The 25095-nt window shown below is 33.4% G+C and overlaps 1 pseudogene; it reads right to left on the bottom strand.

Annotated features, from left to right (window-relative positions):
- Nucleotides 1–2603: 2603 nt before the first annotated feature.
- Nucleotides 2604–3976, bottom strand: LOC101954358 (AP-5 complex subunit mu-1 pseudogene; annotated as a pseudogene).
- Nucleotides 3977–25095: the final 21119 nt, after the last annotated feature.

Here is a 25095-nt window from a genome sequence, read left to right as displayed (position 1 = left end):
AATATTCCTGAATTAACACCACATATCCAAACCGTTTTGGGGAACTTTTTGAGGAACACCTCATATTCAAACCATAACACCAGCCCTTTTCAGTTTTTATTTTGTGAATACTTCCATGTGTCTTACTAAGTTTCACATGCTGGTCTCAAACTTGTAATCATCCTGCCTCAGCATCCAGATTAGCTGAAATGACAGGCATGTGCCATTGTGCTTGGCTCAATATTTGATTTTGCACATTTATCATTCAAGAAGGAGCCTGGTGAACTTTCTCTCTGCTTTTCTTCAAAGCTTCCTCTGAAATGTATTATTTTGACATATCAAAATTTTACAATAATAAAGCAAGATGGTAGACTAGAGCATTTGATCCTCAATTTCTTTTTATTTTTTTAAAGATAGGCTCTTGTGGTGTTGCACAGGATGACACTGATCTCATTGTCCTTTGACCTCAGCATCCTGTGTTGCTGTAATTATAGGTATAAACCACCACACTACCTTCCTCAAATTTTATAGAATAGATTTGTAGTAAAGTATTTTCTCCTGATGATATGTCTTAGAATAATTGTTGGGTATGCTATGTTTTCTTTTTTTATGCAATAGTGTAGGCACAGTATAACTTTTTCAGCTATAATCAATGTTGGTGAAGACTAGCAAGCTGAGTTTGCCTACAGCTATGAATGTCACCTGTGTCCGTGAGTGCCGCCATACACCTTTCAGTTTCTGTGGATTTCTGAGGACAGGACCACTCTGGCAGAACTGGCAAGTAAGTTGCCATTGGCACAACAGCAGAAGTAGTGCTATTGTCAGATTTTGTGGGCTAACCAGGGACAGAGCCACTCAATTCAGTTCAAGCATGTACAAGGTGTTGTGCAAGGCAATAGTGATGGGGATTGGATTTGATTTCAAACCAACACCATGCAGCAGCTGCCCTGGGTGGGGGAATATACAGCATGGATTGGGCTCTGTCTCAGGAGCAGTGAAATGTTGTATACTCCCCTGAATATTCCCAAACTAGGCTTGGGATTCACAGGAGATACAGTATTCCTTAACTGTAAAAACTTCAGGTGTCAATGGCATCAGTGAATTGCTGGGAGCTTCCCATTTAACTTTTTTATATCATGGGAAGACTTTCCTGGTTTCAAGTTTTTATGACCAGAGCAGTTGTGTTGTCAATGTAAGGCAGTTTTTCCCCTTTATTACAAGGCCATCATAATTCTTTGTGTTCAACAACTTACCTGTTTTATTTGCACCATACTCTTGCATTCTTCTTCAAATATTCTTGCCCAAAGCAATTGTATATTCTTTGTTTTTCGTTCTTCTTTTTGGGAGCCAGATACATCTGGTCTCTCTAGCCAGCCATCCCAGAAGATATATATATATATATATATATATATATATACATGTTTTTGAGTTTTTACATGAATTTATTCATTAATGGATTTTAATTTAGTAAAATAAGGAAAAAAGCAATATTATATCTACCTTTATCTTCAGAAATTGGCTGAAGACATTAAATCATTGCAAAACACTACATTATTCTGCAGGTATCCCACCCATCTTTATTTTTTAAAATATGCCTATAGACATCCTAAGCAAAATGTTATTGTGGCAGATTAACAAGCTTACTTAAAAATAAACTCTAGAACAGGGATAAATAGAATTATGCAGATTCTTTATAAGTCAATGGGATAGTTCTGATTAAGAACAGGTTACTATTTAAGCAAGTCTCCTTTGTCTACATTGGCTGATTTTTCAAGAGATTTATAGTTATTTCTAATTTGGTTGCTGATATTCTATACCAGCACAATGTACTGGGAGATAAGTTTTTTTTTTTTTTTTGTACTGGGAATTGAACCCAGGAACAATTTACTACTGAGATACATCCCCATTCCTTTTTATTTTAAAACAGAGTTGCTCTAGATTGCTAAGACTGGACTCAAATTCATGATCCTCCTGCCTCAGTCTCTCAAGTCTTTGGGATTACAGGTGAGTCCCACCATGTCTGGCTTAGTACTTAGGTTTGAAAGAATAAATAGTTATCTTGCATGTCAAGTACAAACCATTGGAATGGCTGCCTGAAGCTCTGCACCGAGAAGCCTGAGCTCTTACCCAGGAAGGCTCACAGTAGAAAGAGGGTTGTGATTGATTAGCAGTATCTGCTATAGGGGTGGGAATGAACATGTAGGGCATGTTGACCCAGGATGAGTCTACAATAAGTCAGAGTGAATCACGAATTCTCTGTATTCTGAATCACAGTGACAGAAAATGAAAGGGTAACAAACACAGGAGATATTAGCCTTTACAACAATAATATTATATAACAATAATTATATACTATAATATAATATATAATTATATATTAATGCTATGATATATAACATAACATGTAATATATTATAATAATGTTATATGACAAAATATCATAATATATTATGACATTCTTTCAAACTATATCAGATTAAAAAATGGCAAGTATGAATATTTTATAATTAAAATCCTTCAGATTTTTTCACTCATAGGTTATATGAATACACAATAGATATAAAAACTATGATTTAATTTATGCTGTGTTACTATTGTATAAATCCCATTTAAATATTAAAAAATCACAGTAATAATCATCCATAGGTTACTGGAGCAGGGGCTTTAGAATTCTAGATGTAATAATCAGAAGATACTAGTTTCCAGTGTGAACTTGTTTTTGTTTTCCTGATGGCGAAAACTTGAACTGAATGTTGATCCACATGACATCCGGTGAGTGTATAATCTAAGATGCTAAAATGAAGCTTTACATATACTGTATCTCCAATACAAATCTGATCAAATGGTTGCTTGTCATGGCTCTTGGCTCCAAAGGTTATAGTTCCAGAAAGACTAATTTCCATTGATTTGGGGAATTTCTGGCCAATAATGCAGATCAGTAAGCTTTTCTCTCATAATACTTCAAGCTGGCCAAAACTACCTTTGTATTCTAATTGTGTAATTGGACCTCTATTGTAAAAAGGTATATGAGCTTCACAGAATTCAAAATTATTTTTCACACTTTCATGAAGTTTATTTTTAGTTGTATTTCTTATTCTTTCAATTGATAGAAACCCAAAATTGGTGGTATGGGGACCTGGGAAGTATAGTAGCATAAATTGAATGACTCTAATGGTGGAGTGAATGGAAATTTATAAGGCCCACTAAAGGCAGAATCATCCACTGCATCAATGTTGCTAGAGGTCAGAATGGCAGAATCAAGAGAAGTCACACAAGGATGAACTAGAATATCTTGAAGTGGACATCCATTGGTGGGGAGGTTCAAGCTGATGGTGACATTTGGCATGATTCCTTCTAAATCACACTTGAAAATGACTGCTCCAACAACTTGCCATGTATCTTCTATATCCTGTTTATCATATTGCATGGATTTTACCTTTTCAGTGATAGAAATAGAAACCTGTGGTTTTCCTTTGTATGTTCCAGCTTTCCAAGCTGGCTGTTTCTGTGGCTGAGACATAGAAGCAAAATTAATGTTATCCAATGAATTCTGTAAGTTGGCATCTAATAAAGTACCAAATGGAGAAGCCTGAAGAAGCAAATTAGGCAACTGGCTCAATTTTGTGTTTAGCCCAGTATCATTTTTTTGACTAGAATAAAGAAAACCCTGTATATCAAAAAGAAGTTCCAAGCCTTGTGAAATTCCACTGATGCTAATTAATGGTGGATGAGGGGAAAGAGTTTGTTCAACAAGTGGAACACTAGCATATATCATGCCATTCTTCAGAAAAGCAACCACTGGCCAGAGTTCTTCACCTCCTACTGAAAGTCTATAGATGGTTGTTTTATTGATGTGGGTACAACAATCATGACGCTCTACGAAGTCCTTATCGTCATCTAATAATCTAAGTTCTTTAAGAAAGGGACCATCTTCAGGAATAGGCACATAACTTGCTCCATTGAATACTTTGGCTCTCTTTTCAACGGTTGGATAACGTCAAAGTTGTTGCCACCAAGGAACAGCGCAGACCGGCTTTCTCCGCAGGATTCTTAACTGAAGTCCTGAGATTCGCCCTGCGCCACACACGAACTCACTAGAGATGCTGGCTCTTTCAAGGGAGGTGAATAAAACCTCTTTACTCTATCCTGGTCAAAACACACCACAAAAGTTCTAAAAATCCGCACCTAGAATCTTGAGAAACTTATCCCCAGCAAACCCAGTACTTTCTTTAAATATATTTTTTGACATTTCCATCAACAGTATTTTATGATAGCAACAGAAAATAGATCGAGACATTATTCAACATAGGAATTTTGGAAGGACACATACTTTGAAACAATGGTAGTCTTTAATTTTCCAAATAGTAATTCTCTGTTAGTATCACATCAGATTATAAGATTTCACAAATAAATAGTGATGGCACTATTATTTTGACATTTCAAATCCATTCCGAGGAGCTTAGCTTGTGGCACAGTCTGGTGCAACTTTCCAACGTAATTCTACCCCTTGTCAGTGCAAAAACATGGACTGCCTTTGAAGCTCAGTTTGACTTTTCTCTATGTTATCTTATAGGAAGTGGTATGTAGGTGTGTGGTGGAAATTGGTAATCAGTGACTTTTCCACCAAAACCATCCTAGATTGAAGGAGGTGTGTGTGTGTGTGAGTGTGTGTGTGTGTGTGTGTGTGTTTTCTGTTTTTGTGGGGATTAGGGTAGAAAGAAAATTGACTTTACTGCTGCCCACTACCACCCAATATAAGCCATCTGGAAAATGGATCTATAAAAATATAATCTGAAGATGTTAATCTATTGCCAATACACTGAGAACGGGTCATATAATTCAGGCAGTTGTGCAAAAGAAGGCTGCCACTTGGCTTCTAGGACACATGGAGCAGAGTTTCTACAAGGTAGAGCTGTAAGGGTTGGGTATGGTGCTTCACTTGATTTCCACACATTCCCTTTGTTCTTATGAAGTTTCTAGTAGTTCTGTTGATTAAATGATTCTCATGTTTTATAAGTCCTTTGATTAGTCCTAGGGACCTTGCATGATTATCTTTGCTTTTTGATGAGTTTAATAGATTTATCTATGAGGTAGAGTTTTCCACAAGTTCCTCACACTGCCATTCTAGAAGAACTGCTTTCAAATATTTGCTTATTCCATTATTTGTAAACATATTTTAATTATTAATTATGGTTATTATAAGATATGAGAAGATGGTAAATAATGTGTAGTAATATTTAAGTAAGGCAAAACAAATAATATGCAACTTTTGGAGGTAAGATAAAGTGAGTGAGCTTGCAAATATGGATGGAGATAGGCATTCAGGAGAATAGAGAACTGTCATTTAGAATTAGAGAACATTTTTCATACTTCCTACAGCCACATCTATTGAACTGATTTAAGAATTCCTAGAATATATGGCTATTGGTCTATAGATGGAGAATAGATCTAAATCAAATGAGGTATAGAACTCTCTTTGGTAACTACTTTAAAGGTGAGAGGTAAAATGTGAACCCAAATTAGGTTTTGGTCGATCTTTTGTTATCATGAATGGAGATTATTCTTAGTAGCCAAATAAAAATATATGTGAATATGGATCCCTGAGAATGCTACAAAATGTGTCATTTTTAGGGCATTGATCACAACTAAGACAGTGTCATCATTTATGAGGCAGTTCCCCCTCATAAATAGCACCTAGACCTCTATGGGGAAGATATATAGTTAGAGAATATCTGTCAGTAAAGTTTTGTATGTTCTTTCTTAGAAATTCTGGGAAGTGAATTCATTTGTATTGTTCCATGGGTGCTGACGTGGCCATACTACTTGAATGTAAAGGGTTTATAAAGGAAACTTAGCAAATATTTGAAGTAAGAATAATGTTTTTTCAGTTGAACAAGGAGATGGTAGAGATTTTATACATAGGACCTATATTATGCAAAGGCTTGAGATTACCCAAAATGTCTTTGGGACTTGAAGGGTTGGAAACAGCGATGAGGAATAAGACTGAGGAGGTAAGCAGAAGATGCATCAAAAATACTGTTAAAATCGTGGTAATAAATTTAAATTTCATGTTGTGCATCAGTAGCAACTTCATTTCTATAAAAGTTTTTAGAAATTTCATGGATATCTGCAGATGCCAACATGAGAATGTTAAGCTGAACCTACCTCTTCTTCTTTTTAAGAGTCATTTTTTTTACTTTAAAATTTATTTTTTAGAGATACACTTCCAAGTAGTAATCCATTGGGAAGCTGCTATATGATGAGGAGACATTGGAAAGTTTTAAGCAAGGGAATGATAATTTAATTTTCATTTTATGAAAATTCTTATAATTTCTGGGTAAACAATGGATTAGAACATGGACATGAGTGAAGATAAGAACAGTTAGGAGAGTATTAAACAAATGAGGATTAAGGATTTTTGTCTTGTAAAGTACAGGTAGTAGAAATAAAGAGGCATGAATTTTTTTAAAAAAAGAGAGAGTGAGAGAGGAGAGAGAGAGAATTTTTAATATTTATTTTTTAGTTCTCGGCAGACACAACATCTTTGTTGGTATGTGGTGCTGAGGATTGAACCCAGGCCGCACGCATGCCAGGCGAGCGCGCTACCGCTTGAGCCACATCCCCAGCCCGAGGCATGAAATTTTAAGAGCTAGTTATTATGTATAATTGGTGACAAAAAGATAGGAAATAAAACTCATGCACAGATATATTACCAACTACAATAACTATCAATATACTACTTTCTCATCTTTTAATCCCTTTTATGTCTCCTCTCTCCCTAGATTGCATACATGTATAAAAGAAAAATGAGCCCTATATTTAAAATTTGTTTCGCCCTAATATTTTTTGGTTTGTATCTCTGAGCCTTCATCTATCCCAGTAAATCTTAAATTTTATCTTTTCATGTTAAATCATATTTCTTGAAAGTTCTATTCATGGTCTCTTAACATCTTTTCTCCATGGTCAGCTTTATTTTCAAGATTATATATTTTGTCTTTTTTGCCTGAAACTCTGTATTTCAAGTGGTCTATTGTGCTGGTGATTTTTTTCCAATGAATTTTTAATATTTTTTTAATCTTTCATTTCAAGTATTTCTGTTTGATTTTTTTCATAATCTGTTTATTAAGGTGATCTTTTGCTTCTTCTATTTTCTCCTCGATGTCACTCCTTACATTATCCTTTAACTCACAGATCAATTTAAGTGAACATTATAAACTACTTCTCTGACATTTCTTCCAGTGTGGTGTTGATGGATTCTGTTATTAAGTATTTTGGCTTATTTGGGGATGATTTGTTCCCTTGCTTTTCTATGTTATTTGTGTGTCTAGTAATCTAACCATATAGGTTTTAGACAGTTTCTTCCCTGTGGACTTATAGTGTCCCTGATGGTTTCTAGTAACTCACATTTTAGGGAGAGACATATAATAACAACATATGATACAAACAATTTATAACATTAGATCAAGTATTTCCTGCTATGCCACCTACAGTGTTAATTGTCATAATAAACAAAAATTATATAATCAGTTTTGCCTCAGTAAAAGCAGTAAGTTCACAAAAGAATTTTCAAGTTTAAGTGGTGAAAAGGGATAAAACAGCAATGATATAAGATGTAATGATTATGAGGGAGGATAAAAGAAAGTAGAAATAAAATTTAAAGAGAGATCAATAGAGATTGGCTGTTAGCAAAGGAAATGAGAGAAAGAGAAACAAGGGAAACAGATGAGAGAAAAATGTATAAATTTAAAATTTAAAAAATAATACAAGAGCAAAACCAATACATACTAATCAAATATCTTAGTCCTTAAAATACAAAATACTGATCCATGAAAAATAACTGCATTCAAAAAATTCTAGAAATGAGAAAAAAGAAGGAGATATGAATATGTATATATATATATATATATATATATATATATATATATATATATATATATATATCCATGGACCATTCAGCTCACAATTGAATAGAGAAAAGAAAAAAGGAGGGCTGGGGATGTGGCTCAAGTGATAGCGTGCTCGCCTGGCATGCGCAGGGTGCTGGGTTCGATCTTCAACACCACATACAAATAAAATAAAGATGTTGTGTCCACTGAAAACTAAAAAAAAAAAAAAAAAAAAAGAAATTCTCTCTCTCTCTCTCTCTCAAAAGAAAAAAAAGATCTTGATGAAAAGTTAAATAATTTTTTTGTGTTCAAGTTCAAAAGATTCTAAGATTCCCTTCTGAGCTATGTTAGGTGGGGTTGCTGAAATGTGAAGGAAAATCCCATAGGCAGAGCTCCTCGAGATGGAGTTTAGGCTTAGATGGGCTCCAGGTTCTTCGTTGAATGGCAGTTTTTGTGAAGATTTTAAATCAGTGTGCCTCCCAGGTTCAGTAGTTGCCTGTCCATGCTGGAAGACTGCCCTCCCAGGAAGACCTCCTGGGTTTTACTTGTGTGGTGGAGAAGCCAATTCATGCTTCCCTCAATGACTTGTGAATTCTGTATTTTCTGGTCTCTTGAGTTCAGTCTCCAACTCAATTCCTCCCTGCCTTTTCAAAATCCTGGCCAGGAGTATCTCTCCTGGCCCATTCTTCAAGTGACTGGTCTGGAGGGAGAGGAAGGAAACCATGAGGGTTTCCCCAACTGTATTTCCCTATGTAAACAAACTCCTCTCCATGTTCAATTTTTCCTGTTTACTTAGGCACACTCTGTCTTCCAGCATGGCTTTGCCAGGCCTCTATTTCAGGTCAAGCAGAGTTGTTCAGGAATAGTTTCCCCCAGGTGCTGGCCTCTGTATTGCAGCTACAAAATGGTTCCTTCCTCTGTTCTCCCTAGCAGGCAGGACAAATGCTGACTTCTTTCCTGCATAAGAATATTGAGTATCACACTTCTTAGGTTAGTCAGGCAGTGTTTTTGTTCTCTGCTCTCTCTTTATGCAGAGAAGCCCCAGACCTCCTTAAATGTGGGTTCCTTTAATAGATACATCCCCACTATTTTCGTGTGCAGGGGTGGGAAAGGGATCATACTGGCAAATGTCCTGCCAGTGGCAGCTGCACTAGAGATTTCTTCTTTCTTTTTTTATTTTTTTTTACATCCAACATCCTGAGTCCCCAATCTGCCTTGAATATCCAGAACTAATTCCCAGTGAAGAAGGCTCCTTCCCATCTGACTGAGAAGCTGTCTGTTTGCTTTCTTGGTTTCACACCACAGACCAACCAGGGAAAAAACCCACCTTCTCTAATCTGCCATTTTGGTCTTCTGATCTCCACCTTCATATTAATTCTATAGTCATCTTTTTAAACACAAATCTGATTCTGTCATGTTCTTGTTTAATATCTGTGCAAACCTTACATAATGTTTTACATAATAATTTATTATGAACTACATCAAGTTCCTTAATGTAGCACGTAAGTCATTTCATATTCTGGCTTGTATGCATTTCTTAGATTCATATTTGCCATATTCCATTTATACACTCTCCAATATAGGTATACTTAGCATGAAGGTTTTAGAATGCATCATGATACATGATGTCATCATGTTTTTATATATGGACATTTTACTATGTATATTCCCATTCATTCCTCCTTCATGTATCTTGTGTCTCTTTAAAATCCATCATAAGCATTACAGTCTATAAAAAAATCTTCCTGATCACTTCCTCCAGTCTGATTTATATGCTGATTCTCTGCATTCTTATGATACCAAGTTAATATTTCTATTGAAGCACTTCATGTATAGGGTATGTTTTATTACAGCATTCACCCTATACTGTACTTTTGATGTTCATATCTATTTTTCTCACATATGTTGTGAGATTCATGAGGGCAGAGACTTTGTGTCAGTTGACACAGTGTGTTCCCAAGGCCTGCTACAGAATAGGTGTTTTAGCAATGTTCATGGGGAGGCAGAGAGGGACACACAGAGAGAGAAAAGTAAAGGAAGAAAGGGAAATAAAGAAAATAGTCTGAAAAGTAGGAAGAATGGATATGAATGTTTGAAGAAAAGAAATGGGCAGGAAAAATTAAGGAAGGAATGAAGTAGGGACAGAAAAAAAGAAGGAAAGGAGGAAGGAATAAAAGAAATTCTTGAGAAAACATAGAGGGTTTCTCTAAAAGAACTAAAAGTACATTTTGGAATTCTTAAAAATCATTTAAAGAGACAAGATAAAACTTCATTATATACAATCAATCATCATGTAGGTGTATAAAATTGTAAGGAATTCTTATGATAGATTATGACCTTTGTTTGAATCTACTTACTTGTTCTTTGTAGTGGCTTATTCTTTTACATGTGTGCTAAAGTTTCTGCAGCTTAAGTCTTCATTTGCTTGTCAATGAGCCTGTAGAACATAATCACACTCTTCAATTAGAACAAATTTGAAAAAATACAGTATTATCATTTCCTTGCTGTGGTAAATTGTAATTTAATGCAAAAGTTTCTGCCATTTTACATTTTCCAGAGCTTTCATTCATTCTTGCTTAGTAATTACAAATGGCTTATAAATAAACACTTGGGATGATTTCTAAAATGTTCTGCATTTACTTACAAGGTTGGTACTTCCATCACTAGGTCACTTAAGTGGTTTTGAAAGATTGTGTACAGGTTCATTTTACAATGCATTTGAAGTTTGTAATCCTGCTTAAATACACAAAAATAGGAAGGATTAACAAACTGCTGCTTGGAGGCCAAGAGAAGACAGAGCTAAGAGTAATCAAGATGAAAACTATAAGAAACATGAAATCAATTGGTCAAAAAGTGGAAGACTGTCAACAAAAATAATATGCTATAGACCCTCAAGGCTTTCTGTTTATGCTAGAGGAAGCCTAAAATAATCTGTGGTTTTTGATGCTTGATTTAGTTTTCCACAAGCCTAATTAACACCAGATTAAGTTTGCTGCCACTATAGTTTATGGCCCAGACTGACAAATACTTGCTGTTTATTTGTCTCCTGCATAGAAAGACTGGAGGCAATAATATAATGACATATTCAATAACATTGAAAACAACATGATAATTCTCATGTAAAGAAATTTGTGGGCTATTATAATAATTCTTAAAAAGGCAATTTTATAATGAACAAAAGTTCCCTGGAAACAACTAAATCATCTCATGTTCCATCTTGGTGTGACCACTTGGTTGGTTATAAAATGTAATCTAAAACATTCCCTGATTCAAGATGGGTCTCCTTTGTTTTAGAAAAATTGAATATGATGTCAACTTCTTTGAATTTGTAGCCAAGGGTCAGTAATCTCTTTTATATGAAGAATGTATGGGAAAGTTTAATTCAGGGATCTGCATTCAGACCAATGTAATGTGTAAGTGCATCTTGATACTCTCTTCTTGCCAACTTCCCTTCTTTTAGGTTTCAGTTTTTCCAGGACCAGAAAAGACTCCATAATCCTACCTCTGATGTTGTTGATATAGATTACAATTCAAGGTCAAGTTGGAATCATGCTACTTATTTGCTTTCTTTGGATCTTTCAACTCTGTGCAAGAGTTCACAGGGACACAATAAAACAGAAGATGTTTGCTTACATAAGTTAACAAACTGGCAGCCAGATTTTCATCTTGTTCCCTGAATGCTCTTTCTTGACTTCAAAGAGAGCATGATACACATAGAAATATGCAAAAGGGTAAAGTAGGATAAGGAATCAGTATGAAAGGCCATCATGCTTTATTTATAGAATAAGGTATGACATACACCAGAAGTAAACTCACAATTGCCACTCCTGATGGAGAGACAGCTTTAATAAAACACATTTAAAATAACTATTAAATACTATGATTTATACAAACATATAAAAGAAGAGATAAATAAGGATTTCTCCAATACTGCCTCTTCTTGGTCCGGGTATTCCAGGAGCCCCAGCTTAATATCTCTCCAAAAAACCAGAAAAGAGAGAGGTTAATTTGTCTTTACTATTATTTATTTGGCTAGTTAGCTCTTAGCCTCAGATAATATGTTTTTTCCAAAAGACATCATTTTCCTATTACTTCCCAAATTATTTTTCTTAAAAGTGTGAAACCATAGATTCCTTTCCTTCAGATCCCTACGCTTCAAATGCCTGAAGACATAGTACCATTGACCAAGAAAATTATGCCTAGGAGAGATTTTTAAAGTCACTTAACTCCTTCTTTTTAAGGGTATACAATGCCCAATTTAAATATGACTGTATACACATTAATTAAAGAATTTCTAAATAAAAGACAATAGTAGCCTCAATAGCCTACTTAGCATCTCAATGTTTCTCTCTGCTTCAAAATTTTATTTGAATTAAACTGTAATAATCTATGCATGATAGCATCAGGTTTATTTTCATAAAAGATGTGTTGGAACCAATGTGTTGGAATAGCAATAAACAAACATGGATGAATGACTCTTTAAGAACAATTGCAGAGTTGAATATAACTCAAATAATTGCAGTATGTTACTAAAATGTCCCTGAACAAATAGACTGCATAAAACCATTTTTTTGCATCTATACCACCTCTTTTACAGCTTTACCCCAGCTAATAATTTTCTTTCTTTCAAAATGTTCTTTGAGATATAATTTAAAGAAAGAAATGTGTACAGATCTTAGGTTTACAGCTCAATGACAGCTACATATATGGACACATGTGTTACCACCCAGATGAATACAGAAAAGATTTCCAGCACCTTAAATGTTTCCTTTTGCCTGTACATAGTTAACATTCTCTGAATAACCATTATTCTGATATTTGTCACCTAGATTTGGTTTTTAAAATGAATTTTGTATTTGTGGAATGCAATCATTTGTGTCTAACTCTTTTTACTATGTCTATGAAGTGAATTCATTCTGCATTTATCACCATTTTATTCTTTTAAAGAATCTTTTTTATTGTGGTCTAAATGCATTGCTAAATACTTTGTAAATGACAATATGATTTTAATACATTAGGCATTTCATTGAAAAATAGAAAATTTGACTTCGTAAATTTAATTTGTCCTATTCAGTACACACAATACTAAAAAATTAAAATCATACAACTGAGATAATCTCAAAAGGAATGTCTATTGGACATTATGTTTTTTAACTAAAAGGGACATTCCATTTTGAGGCTGTCTCAATTATAAAATAAAATTATTATTGATATGGCAGGATAAGCATGGTGTTACTAAAATTTAAATGTCATATTTCCATTTTTCAATTGGATTCTTGATTTATGAAAATAATAGTATGACTTATTAACCCATTAAATCCCAAGTTTTCAGTTCTATGACCATTTCAATGAAATTGACATAGGTGCATTAAAATGGATTGTGCAGGCTGGGGTTGTAGCTCAGTGGTAAAGCACCTGCCCAGCATGTGTGAGGCACTGGGTTTGACCTTCAGCACCACATAAAAGTAAATAAATAAATATAATTATTTTTAAAATGTATTAGAAATCATAATCTAGACCATATATTATATTATTGTATTTATCACATTATAAAATAACAAAATGATGATATGATTATATTTGATATATTATGTTTTATACAATTACTTATTATATACTATATTTAAGTTTTTATAGATGTTACACATCTGGGTTGTTGGGACAGAATGAGCTAAGTTAAAAAGTAAGTTTTCTTCTTTTGAAAATCACATAAATGGAAAATTATAACATGATATACTATCTGAATTATTAGGAAGCATAGTCTAGTGGAAAGTTCTGGAAGCCTAAAGTTCTAAGGGAAAGTACTTATGTCACAATGCTACATAGTAAATAGCATTTTCTTGGGTCTTTCTACTAGAAGCTTTGATAAAGAATAATTAGAACATTTGGGAAAACTTAACAGAGAAGGCAACATTCTCAAAAAAGTGGTTTTTCCACCTGGGGAGCAAAAGGAAGGGATAATAGATAAATTGTTTCTACTGCAAAAAAGAGTTTTTGCAGAAATAGAATTTCAGGTCTATGTCAGAGATGTGCAATAATTGGTATCAGGTTAATACCCTAGTCAAGAATATTTTATTAGTTTACAGAATCTATAAGCTTCTTAAAGGCTGATATCATATTTCCTTCATCTCCTGTAAATTGAGTATGGTTTCTAAAACATAACAACAAAAATATCCTCAATAATTGCTAGTTAAATTGAATTACCTTTTAATTTTGCTTTAAGTCCTGTGAAAGTACAAGTGATGTCGTTGATGCTGTCTTAGGGGAAGAGCTATCATCCATGTTGTCAACTAAACAAAATTATTTGGAATAACACTAATATTATTGGGTTAAATAAGTGATTCTTTAAGAATCACATGCAGTTTTAAGCTGCTTTGTTAGAAAGCCCATGTTCAATATATGTGTGTTCCTTTAAGGTCTCAACTAAGTTTAATTCCAAGACTTTTGATTAAGAATTCACTTGGAGCTACTAATAATTACCATCATCAAAACTTTTTGGTAATTCTTAGTGTGAGAAAATTGACTTTTTTATTTGTTCATTATAAGTTTACATAATAGTGGAATTATATGACATATTTATACGTGTGCATAACATAATTTTTATCATACTCTTCACCCAGTATCTTTTCTTTTCATTCCCTTCCCTCCCATGATCCCTTTGCTTTATTCTACTGGTCTCTCTTCTTGTATGTGTTTATATATATGGTATATGTAATATGTTATATGTAAATTTATGTGTTCTTTTCCCCTCACATTCTCACCAGTAATTATATTTAATTGTTTTCTTGATAATTGCCAACTGCTGTTAGATCAAAATCTCAGTGTAGTTTTGATTTGCACTTTACTGGTTGCTAAGGATGTTGAAAATCTTTTCATATATTATTTATTTATGTATTTTATTCATTAGAAAAAATGTAAGTTTAAATCATTTGCCTATTTATTGAATGGGTTCTTTGTTTTTCTGGTGTTAATTTTTTTTTTGAGTTCTTTGATTATTCTGGACATTAATCCCCTGGAAGAAGTATAGCTGACAAATATTTTCTCCAGATTTGTAGGCTTTCTTCTCATCCTCTTGATTCCTTTGCAGTGTAGAAGCCATTTGGTTTGATGCCATCCCTCTATTGATTTTTGTTAATATTTCTTGAGTTTTAAGAATATTATTGAGATAGTCAGTGTCTGTGTCAATATGTTGAAGTATTGACACTTAGTTTCATTCTATCAGTTGCATTGTTTCTTGCCTGATTCCAAGGTCTCTAATTCATTTTGAGTTGACTGTTGTACAGAATGAGAGATAGGGTTGAGTTTAATTCTTCTACATATGTATATCAAATTATCTCTGTACCATTTGTTACAAAGCTTATCTTTCCTTCAACATAAATTTTTAGCACCTTTGTGAAGGATCAGATAATTTTATATAATGGATTTGTCACTATTCTATTCTTCTCTAATCATCTTCATGTCTGTTTTTAAGGAAATACTATGCATATCTGTCATTACAGGTATGGAAGTATAATTTTAGACTTGGTTTTGTAATGACCCCTGCATTGACCCCTGCAATTCTTTCTAAGAATTGCTTTGGTTATTCTGGGTTTTTATTCTTCCATATAAATTTTAGGACTGCTTTTTCTTGTTCTGTGAAGAATGTCATCAGTATTTTGATGGGGATTACATTGAATCTGTATAATTCTTTTGATGGTATGTCCATTTTGACAATATAAATTCTGCCTATCCAAGAATATAGGGGTCTTTTCATCTTCTGATTTATTCTTCAATTTTTCTTGACTGTTACATGATTTTCATTGTGAAGTTCTTTAACTTCTTGGTTAGACTTATCTCCAGGCTATTGTGAATGGGATTTTTAAAAACTTCTTTCTCAACAGGATTTTTATTTGTGTATGGAAAAGCTATTGAGTTTTATTTGTTGACCTTGCATCCTGCTCCTTCAGCTCTAGAAATCTTCCGGTGGAGTTTTTTTTTTTAAAATTTTTTGGGAGGGGGTGTCTTCTAAGTATAGGATCAAGTTATAGGAAAAAAGAGATAAATTGATCTTTTACTTTCCTGTTCATGTTCCTTTAATTTGCTTCCTTGCCTGATAGCTCTGACTTGATTTTCAAGTTCTATAGTGAACAAAAGAGGTGAGATTGAACATTCTTGTTTTTTATTCTCCTGATTTTAGAGTAAATATTTTCAGTTTTCTTCATTTGGTATGTTGACTTTCAGTTTGACATATAAAGCCTTTATGATGTTGTGGTAAATTCTATCTCTGGATTCTTCAATATTTTTAACCTGAATGGATGCTGAATTTTGTTAAAGACTTTTTCTATTTCTGTTGAGATGATTATGTTATCTTTGTCCCTAATTCTATTTATGTGGTGAATTTTGTTAACTTATTTGCATATGTTGAAACAACCTTGAATCCCTGGGATGAAACCAAATTGATCATGGTCTACAATGTTTTTAATGTGTGTTTGAATGTGTATTGCTAATATTTTATTAAGGAGTTTTCTGTGTATTTACATCAATTGTATTGGTATTTACTTTTCTTTATGTAAACTTATCTGCCTTAGGTATCAGTAAATACTGGCTTCATAGAATGAATTTGGTAGTACTACTCCATCTCTATTTCATGGAATAATTAATAAAAAAATAGTGTTTGTTCTTCTTTAAAAGTCCAGTATAATTTTACTGAGAATCCCTCTGGTCATAAATTTTTCTTTGTTGGAAGGTTTTTACCAATGTTTCAGTCACAATGCTTGATCCTGGTCTGTTTAGAGTTTTTATATCCTCTTTGTTCAATTTGTGTAGGTTATGTATGTCTAGAAATTGGTAAATTTGTTCTATATTTTCTAATTTACTGGAATATAAGTTTACAAAATATGAATAAAACTTTACAAATGATTCTCTGGATTTTAGAATTTTTAATCTACTTTTTTATCTCTAATATTATTGATTTGGTTCTTTCTTTTAGTTAGCTTGACTAAGGGTTTATCAAACTTCTTAATATTTCAAGGAATCAACTATTTGCTTTATTAATCATTTGTATTTTTTCTCTATTTCATTAATACCAGTTTTGATCTTAATTATTTTCTGTCTTTTATTGTATTTGGAATTATCTTTTTCCTGCTTTTCTGGGGCCTTAAGATATAACAATAGTTTGTTTACTTTGAATTTTTTTAAAATTTAGGCACTTAATCCTATAAAATTTCTTACTAGAACTGCCCCCGCTGTCTTAAAAATTTCTCTAAATTGTATTCCTATTCTTTTTTAATTTTTTAAATTAAATTTTAAATTTTTAATTAAAATTGATTCCTATAATTTTAATTATAGGAATTTTAAAAAGTTTCCCCCCATTTCTTGTATGATCAATTCCTCATTCAAAAGAGTATTATTCAACCTCTGTGTTTTTATGTGGTTTGTATAATTCTTCTTGCTGTTGATTTTTAATTTGATGTTACTTTATGAAAAGATAGAAGGGATTTTATCAATATTTTTTATTTGTTAAAACTTTCTTTATGAAAAAAATTAGGTCTATATTGGAAAATGTTCCATGAGTAGCTAAGTGTGAATTAAGCTGATATTGCATGAAATATTCTATAGGAGTTTGTTAGGTCCATTTGATTAATTATATTTGTTAGATCTGAGGAATCACTTGATTTATAATAATTTTTTGAGGGCTGGGGATGTGGCTCAAGCGGTAGCGTGCTCAACTGGCATGCATGTGGCCTGGGTTCGATCCTCAGCACCATATACCAACAAAGATGTTGTGTCCGCCGAGAACTAGAAAATAAATATTAAAAAATTCTCTCTCTCTCTCTCCTCTCTCACTCTCTCTTTAAAAAAAATAAAATAAAATAATTTTTTGAAGTGAAGTATCTTTACTGATTTTATACCTGGACTGAATATCTATTGGTGAAAAGGGTGTATTGAAACCATCCAGTATTATTGTGTTAGGATCTGCTTATGTTTTAAATCAAGAAGTGTTTCTTTTATGTTATTGGTTGCATAACATTTTGTGACATACATATCTACTATTGTTACATCTTCTTGTTTTTTTCCCTTTACCAGTGTGAGGTGGCCCTCCTTGTCTCTTCTGTTGTTATGTTTTCTCCAGTATGTGAATGGTTAATCCTGCTTTTGTTCAGACTTCATTTGCATACAATATTCTCTTCCATCCTTTTACTTTCAGCCTGTGGTTGTCTTTGCCTAGAACATGAGTCTCTTGCAAATAGTATATATTTAGTTCTAGTTTTATAATCTACTCTGCAAGTCTATGTGTTTTAATTGGATAGTTGAAATCATTTATATTGCATTATTATGGTATGATGTTTATTATTTCCTGGCATTTTGATTTGTTTCATATATTTATTTCAATCTTACTTCTCATTTTCTTAACTGCTCTTATAGTGAGCTCCATTCTTTTGGGGTGTTTTAGAATTTGTTTTAAAGTTTTTCTATATGTACCATTTCCTTAATTGTTTTCTATAGTTATGTTTTAGCGGTCAGGAATTCTTGAAGTTTATCCTAATCTTTTAAAGGTTTTATATCCCCTTTAATTCATAGTTGCTGGCAACTAATTGCTATATTCAGCAAAACTATCCATATGAATTAAAGGGGAAATAAAAGCTTTTGGAGCTTGGTTATCTCATTCCAAGTACTCCAGCATTTTTGAGGTTGATCTGAGAAATTTATCTTATTGATCTGGTTTATCTTAATGTGTGTGTATGTGTGTGTGTGTGTGTGTGTGTGTGTGTGTGTGTGTGTGTACAAAATACATATACATTAAAAGCCTCAGAGAAAAAGTTTAGGACATATATATGTATATATGCACATATTGCATATATGTCCTAAACGTTTACTCCTGAGTCTTCTAATATTCTATCCTTATTTTCTATGTTAGTCATCATGATAATGATATGTCTAGGAGACAGTTCTTTTCTGTTTTATTGCATCATTTTTTTTGGTGCTGGTGACTAAACTCAAGTCTTAGGTATTCCATGAAAACTCTGCCACTGAGCTATATCACTAGCTTAAGAGATTCTTTCATGATACTGCATATTTGGTGTTCTATATGCACCCTGTATGTGGATGTCTATCTCATTTTGAAGTCTTGAAAACTTTTTAAAATCTTATTTCATTGAAAAGGTGCTAATGTCATTGACCTATATATCTCCATCACTTCTTTAGTATGGTTTCTTAATGTTGACCCAGAATTCTTGCATATTCTGATAATGGTGTTTTATATTATTTTTCTTTACTGTTTTCCAATTGTTTCCAATTGTATACCCTCGCTTCTAGGCCTTAAATACTATATTGAACATAATCTAATATTTTAGTGATACTTTAAACTTAATTTGATTTATTATGCCTTTCACTTCTAGGAGTTCCAAAAGATCTCTTTTCAGAATTTCTGTCTATTGAAATTGCCTTTTATGTACTGTATTTTGTCTCCCAAATCATTCCTAAGATCTTCTTTTAGTTCAGTAATTATTTTAGTCTTTCCAATTTCATAGTCTTTCCAATTCTAATTTCAATATTTTTTGGCTTCCATTGTTGTTGGGTTGTAAATTTGGAGGGAGTTCTCATTGGCCTGCTTCATCATGTTTTCAGAGGTCTTAGATTTGTGTATCTGTTGAGATGTTTTTTTTCTTCCTATTTCATGTGATGTTACTTTGGGTAATAGTTATATTTTTAAAATAAGTTCTATCCTGGTGGTATATCTTAATTTAAACACTCAGAATCAACATAATCCAGACATTAATTTCTTTGAAATTAAATTTTCTCCTTTGAAAGGAGTCACGCCACAAGTCACAATGGTCATTAAAGTAAACCATATATCAGAATATACTGTAAATGTAATTGATGATGATACTTATATCTGTATTAACCAAGGGGTGTTAGAAATAAAATATAATAGGTTAAAAGGATTACACATTAATACTTGTATACCAAGCTGAATTTGAATGTGGAATAAAAAAAACAAAATACAGAGAAATTAAAAATGGAAAGATTGAAGAAAGAGGGTGAGAGAAGGAGAGGAGAGAGATTAAAAGGGGAAGAGTAAAGTGGGTGCATAAGAATAAGATAGAGGGGAATATCTGTATATAGGAGACACTAAGTATTTGTTAATATCAGTCAGTTAATGAATTAATTATCATACAGAGATCCAGATTACTTATAGCTAAAGTTTTTAAAAATAAAGCCGTTTTCAATCTGCTGTTTCTAATTTTAAAAAGAGCCAAATGTTAGGAAGTCATTAAAATTCAAATCTCATACCTTTTACCAATTTCAGTTCTGACACAGAGTGTCCAAACTTGTTAGGTAGATCTGTATGCAGAAATTTACTCCCTCTTTCCTTTCCTTATCTGCTGGAGGGTGGATGGGAATAAACTGCTTTTCTGTCTTAGAATCGCTAAATTGTGTCTGGGGGTGAAAGTGTAAATCTGACAGGGCAACTGACAGCTCCTTCACTTGCTTCATCTGTAGACTTATTTTGCTAAAATTATAGCTCTCATTCTGATATTCCCTGTGTGCTATGGAGAGGTGTGTATGTAGATTTAGGAGGGTGAGATTTCCTCTCTGACCCTGTTTAGTCCCATTTCTGTGCTTCCTGTCAGTCACACTCTTTATCTCATAGATCAGACTTTCAATTTCAAGGGTGGGTGCCCCTTGTTCTTCTGTACTCTGCAGAGTCTCAGCAGCGTCCCCGTCTCACTTCTGTGTTCTTACTGTTATCAGTATGGACACTCACGGATATGGTGAAAAGTAAAGCCTAAGTTGCTGTTTGATTTTGGATAATTAGAAAGCATGTATGTAAAACACAGGACAAAAAAAAAAAAGAAAAAAAAAGAAGAGAAAGAAAGCAAAAAATAAAGGAGCATGCTTCTGCAAACAATGTTATGTTGCATGAACTCCATGTTTGCTGATTTGAGAAATCTGAAAATGAATTCCTTCAAGCTGTCAGTGCTTTGACTTTTTGAACAATTTGTTGAGGATTACTGATTCTCTATCCAGTTGGAGAACCTTGGGACTTTCTACCTGCATAGGACAGCCCAGGTTTTCTAAGTTTATTATCTGCTATGATTGTGGATATTTGGATTAACACCTGTTTTTCTTAAGCTTGGTGGAGAAATGTGTTTTCCCTTGTTGGAGGTGTGTTTCCCTTCCCCAACAGAGTCAGAGCATGTCAAACACTGTTACTATCTGTTGCCCTAATAAATTCTCTTTAAAGTCTAGAAACCAATATTTTTGCAGGTTTTCTCCTGCACACTGGCTCACTGAGTTGCCTCACTGTTACTTAACCCTCCATTTCCCAGCCTCTATTGGCTACCGTAGAACTGCTGTTTTATTTTTACTGGGGAGCTGCTGTAACACTATGGATTCCTCTGAGCTAATATCTTTCCTGTGACCTGATTTCTTGATTGTAGTTAGAATTTAGACCAAAGACATTATAAATGACAATGTCATTCCAGTATACTAAAAAATCTATGTAAAATGATAAATGTGATACCAGAATATTAATTATCCTTGCTTGGTCCACCATATAAACACTACTGGTATTTTACCACTTGAGACAACCTTAACAGAAGTATTGCTTTTTCTAGTTAGAAAACTGTTGGCAATAGTGAATGATAGCTATAAAGCATGGTAAAAAAAAAAAGTCTTACCCTTAATTAGGGGATTAACAAAGTGTGATGGAAGTAGAGAGAGTAGTCATTTTATAAAGTTTTGGGTTGGAATGAACAATGTTTTTGTTTCTTTTATTCCCAATGTGCTTTGAAATGTGAAAATTTTTAACATTTCATTGTTTGCTATACTATATTTTCTAGAGAGACCTTGCCTTCAAATCTCTGGTCTTAATCATGGGGAACATAATGTAACCATGGGGATCATAATGTAACTAGTTGATAGATGATAATGTGAATTCTGACAATTTTTATTCTGTGCTTGAACCAATTTTTGAACACTCAGTTTCTCAGAGTGATACTTTTTTATTTGTTCTTATTAGTTATACATGACAGTACAGTATATTTTGACATATTATAAATATAAGAACTATAAATTCTCATTCTTCTGGTACATGATGTGGAATTATATTGGTTGTGTGTTCATATATGCACATAGTAAAGAAATGTCCAATTCATTCTACTATCTTCCCTAGTCCCATTCTCCCTCCTTTCCCTTCATTCCCCTTTATCTAATCCAAAGTACTTCTGATCTTCCCTACCTCCCTTATTGTGATTTAACATCCACATATCAGAGAAAACATTTGGCCTTTAGCTCTTTGGGATTGGTGTATTTCACTTAGCATGATAGTCTCCAGTTCCATCCATTTACCAACAAATACCAAAATTTTATTTCTCTTTATGGCTGAGTAGTATTCCATTTTATAAATATATCATATTTTCTTCATCCATTCATCTGTTGAAGGGCACTTAGGCTGATTCCATAGTTTAACGATTGTGTACTGAGCTGTCTTTATGTGACTGCATCACTATAGCATGCTGATTTTAAGCTCTTTGAGTATAAACTGAAGAGTGGGATAATTGGGTCAAATGGTGATTCCATTCCAAGTTTTCTGAGGAATCTGCATACTGTTTTCCATAGTGCTTGCACCAATTTGCAGTCCTACCAGCAAGGTATGAGTTAGTCCATTTTTCCACATCCTTGCCAGCATTTATTGTTACTTATATTATATTATTAGCAATTATAACCTAGTTTATATATTGTTATATTAATTAAAGAATAAAAATTTTATAATTATTATTATCATATAATTATATTTTTAAAACTACATTGAAATTTTTGTAAGTGTTCCACATCTGGGATGATGAGGTAAAATGGCTTAAGTTCTGCCAACACATTCTAGGGTTTCTCTATCTTGCATTTCCAAACCATTTCACATTCTTCCTGCAAACCAATTCCAAAGACATCTGAACCTCCTCATCAGGTATAATCATAGTGATGACCTCACTTATAGGTTCCAATTTTCCATGTTAATTATTTTCCCATCATTGGGATGCAATACCTGAGAAAATAAACATAGAGGAGGAAAGGTTTATTTTGGTTCACATTTAGTGTCCATGGTTGGCTATCTCCATTATTTCTCATCCTGCTATGAGGTAGTATATCAAGGCCCAAGCATGGAAGAGAAAAGTTATTCACTAGAAGCAGGGAAAGAGAGAGAAAGAAAATAGAGAACCTGACTTATTGTTAATAAGAAGAATAAAGCAGAGCCTGGGGTTGTGGCTCAGTGGTAGAGCACTCACCTAGCAAGTGCAAGGCCCTGGGTTCGATCCACAGCACCACATAAAAATCAATAAATAAAACAAAGGTACTATGTTCACCTACAACTAAATATATATATATATACATATATAATATTTTAAAAAGAATAAGCCAATTTTTGGCCTCTTTTTCCTCTCATATGGCCTACTCTTGCTTTTGCCTTTTTTTTTTTTTGGTATTAAATCCACAGATGCTTAACCACTGAGCAACATTCTCAGCCTCCCCTTTTATTGGCATGACATATCTTTCTTCATCTCTTTATTTTTAGTTTACTGGTACGCTTATATTTAAAGTGGATTTTTTTAAGAGAGAGAGTATGAACTTGTTCTTGTTTTGTGATGCACTTTGAGAATCTGCCTTTTGATTATTATATTTTATACCTTTAATGTTTATTTTTTGTTATTTTTAGTAATATATGACAGAAGAATGTATTTTGAAAAATGTGTATATATATATATATATATATATATATATATATATATATATAGAGAGAGAGAGAGAGAGAGAGAGAGAGAGAATAATGTATTCTATTTAGGATTCCATTCTTATGGTTGTACATAATGCGGAGTTACCAGCTCTTTTGTATGTTTAATTTGAAATGGGGTCTTGCTAAGTTGCTTAGGGCCTCACCACATTGCTGAGGCTGGTTTTGAACTCTAAGTCCTCCTGCCTCACCCTCTCCTGAGCAGCTGGGATTAAAGGCATGTACCACCGCACCCAGCCACCCTTGCATTTGTAATTACTTTAGTACCTATGGACATATATTTTTTATCAATATGAGGAATTTTCAGTAATATAACAGTAGAATACAATAGAATCATAAAATATTAGAAATAGAAGAGACCTTAAGGATTACTTAATCCAGCATCCTTATTTTACCAATGAAAAACTGAGGAAAGAAGAGGTAAAATAATCAGTTCAAGGACCCCACATATGATTAGTAACTAGTGACTGCCTGAAATCTTTACAAACTTTGTAGGAACAGAAAAAAAACTGTAGAGAAAATATAAATTTATTTCCACTGGAGTTACTACAAGGCATCCAGTAAATTTAGTACATGGCATCTCTTTTTATTTCCTCCCTGTATATAGTAAGTAGTCAAAAGTAGTTTTGAATAAATGGATAAATTTCCTTTGCTCTTATTGCTTTAGTTGCAAGTTCTATTCTGGAGTTTGGATTTCATGTCTGCTAAAAAAGTTAAAATACATGGAAAGAAGATAAATCAGAACCTGATTTTGCTGTGACTTGGTTCAATAATAGCTGTGTTTCCAGCTCATTTCTGTTTTAGGTATCTTCAGACATTTGACTTCATTTAGATGCGTACTATCTGCCTGTTATTCAGCCTGTCCTGTATGCACACACATGTGTACACACACAAAAAAAATACACAATCCAAAATAGCAAGAGAACTATATTTAGAATACAGGATGCTTTTTTCCTAATCCATTATTGTTTCTACTCTAAAACCCTCACACAGTTAATAGATGTTTAAATGAATTTTGAGTTATACTGATACTGAGACCCCAAATAACTTAGACCACACATTGCCATTCCAATTAATCCTTTATTGCTGGCCAGCAGTAGGCACTCTACTCTAAAAGTGAGATAGTCAGAGTGGCACACCCCCTTTAGTTTGGCCTCATATTTAAGCCAAAAAAACATAAAACGGAGTTTGGGGGTTTAGCCAACACAAGCAAGCCAAGTTACAGAAGCAGGAGATTGCAGTCAGGTTGTGGGAGGCTTAGCCATTCAAAATAAGCCCAATTACTCCAGTTTCAGAAACAGGAGATTGTAGTTATATAGTTCCATGTTCTTGAGAGGAACTATATAAGGAAAAACAACTTGTCCCAGTCATGACCTTTCTAGTTGTCATGGCTATTTCACAAAATGGAGTTACTAAACAAAATGGAGTCTCTATAGTCAAGACTTCTGTTTCATCACATTT

The sequence above is a fragment of the Ictidomys tridecemlineatus genome, chromosome X (genome assembly GCF_052094955.1).
Source record: "Ictidomys tridecemlineatus isolate mIctTri1 chromosome X, mIctTri1.hap1, whole genome shotgun sequence".
NCBI classification, from domain to species: Eukaryota; Metazoa; Chordata; class Mammalia; order Rodentia; family Sciuridae; genus Ictidomys; species Ictidomys tridecemlineatus.
This window is presented reverse-complemented; position numbering and strand designations above follow the sequence as displayed.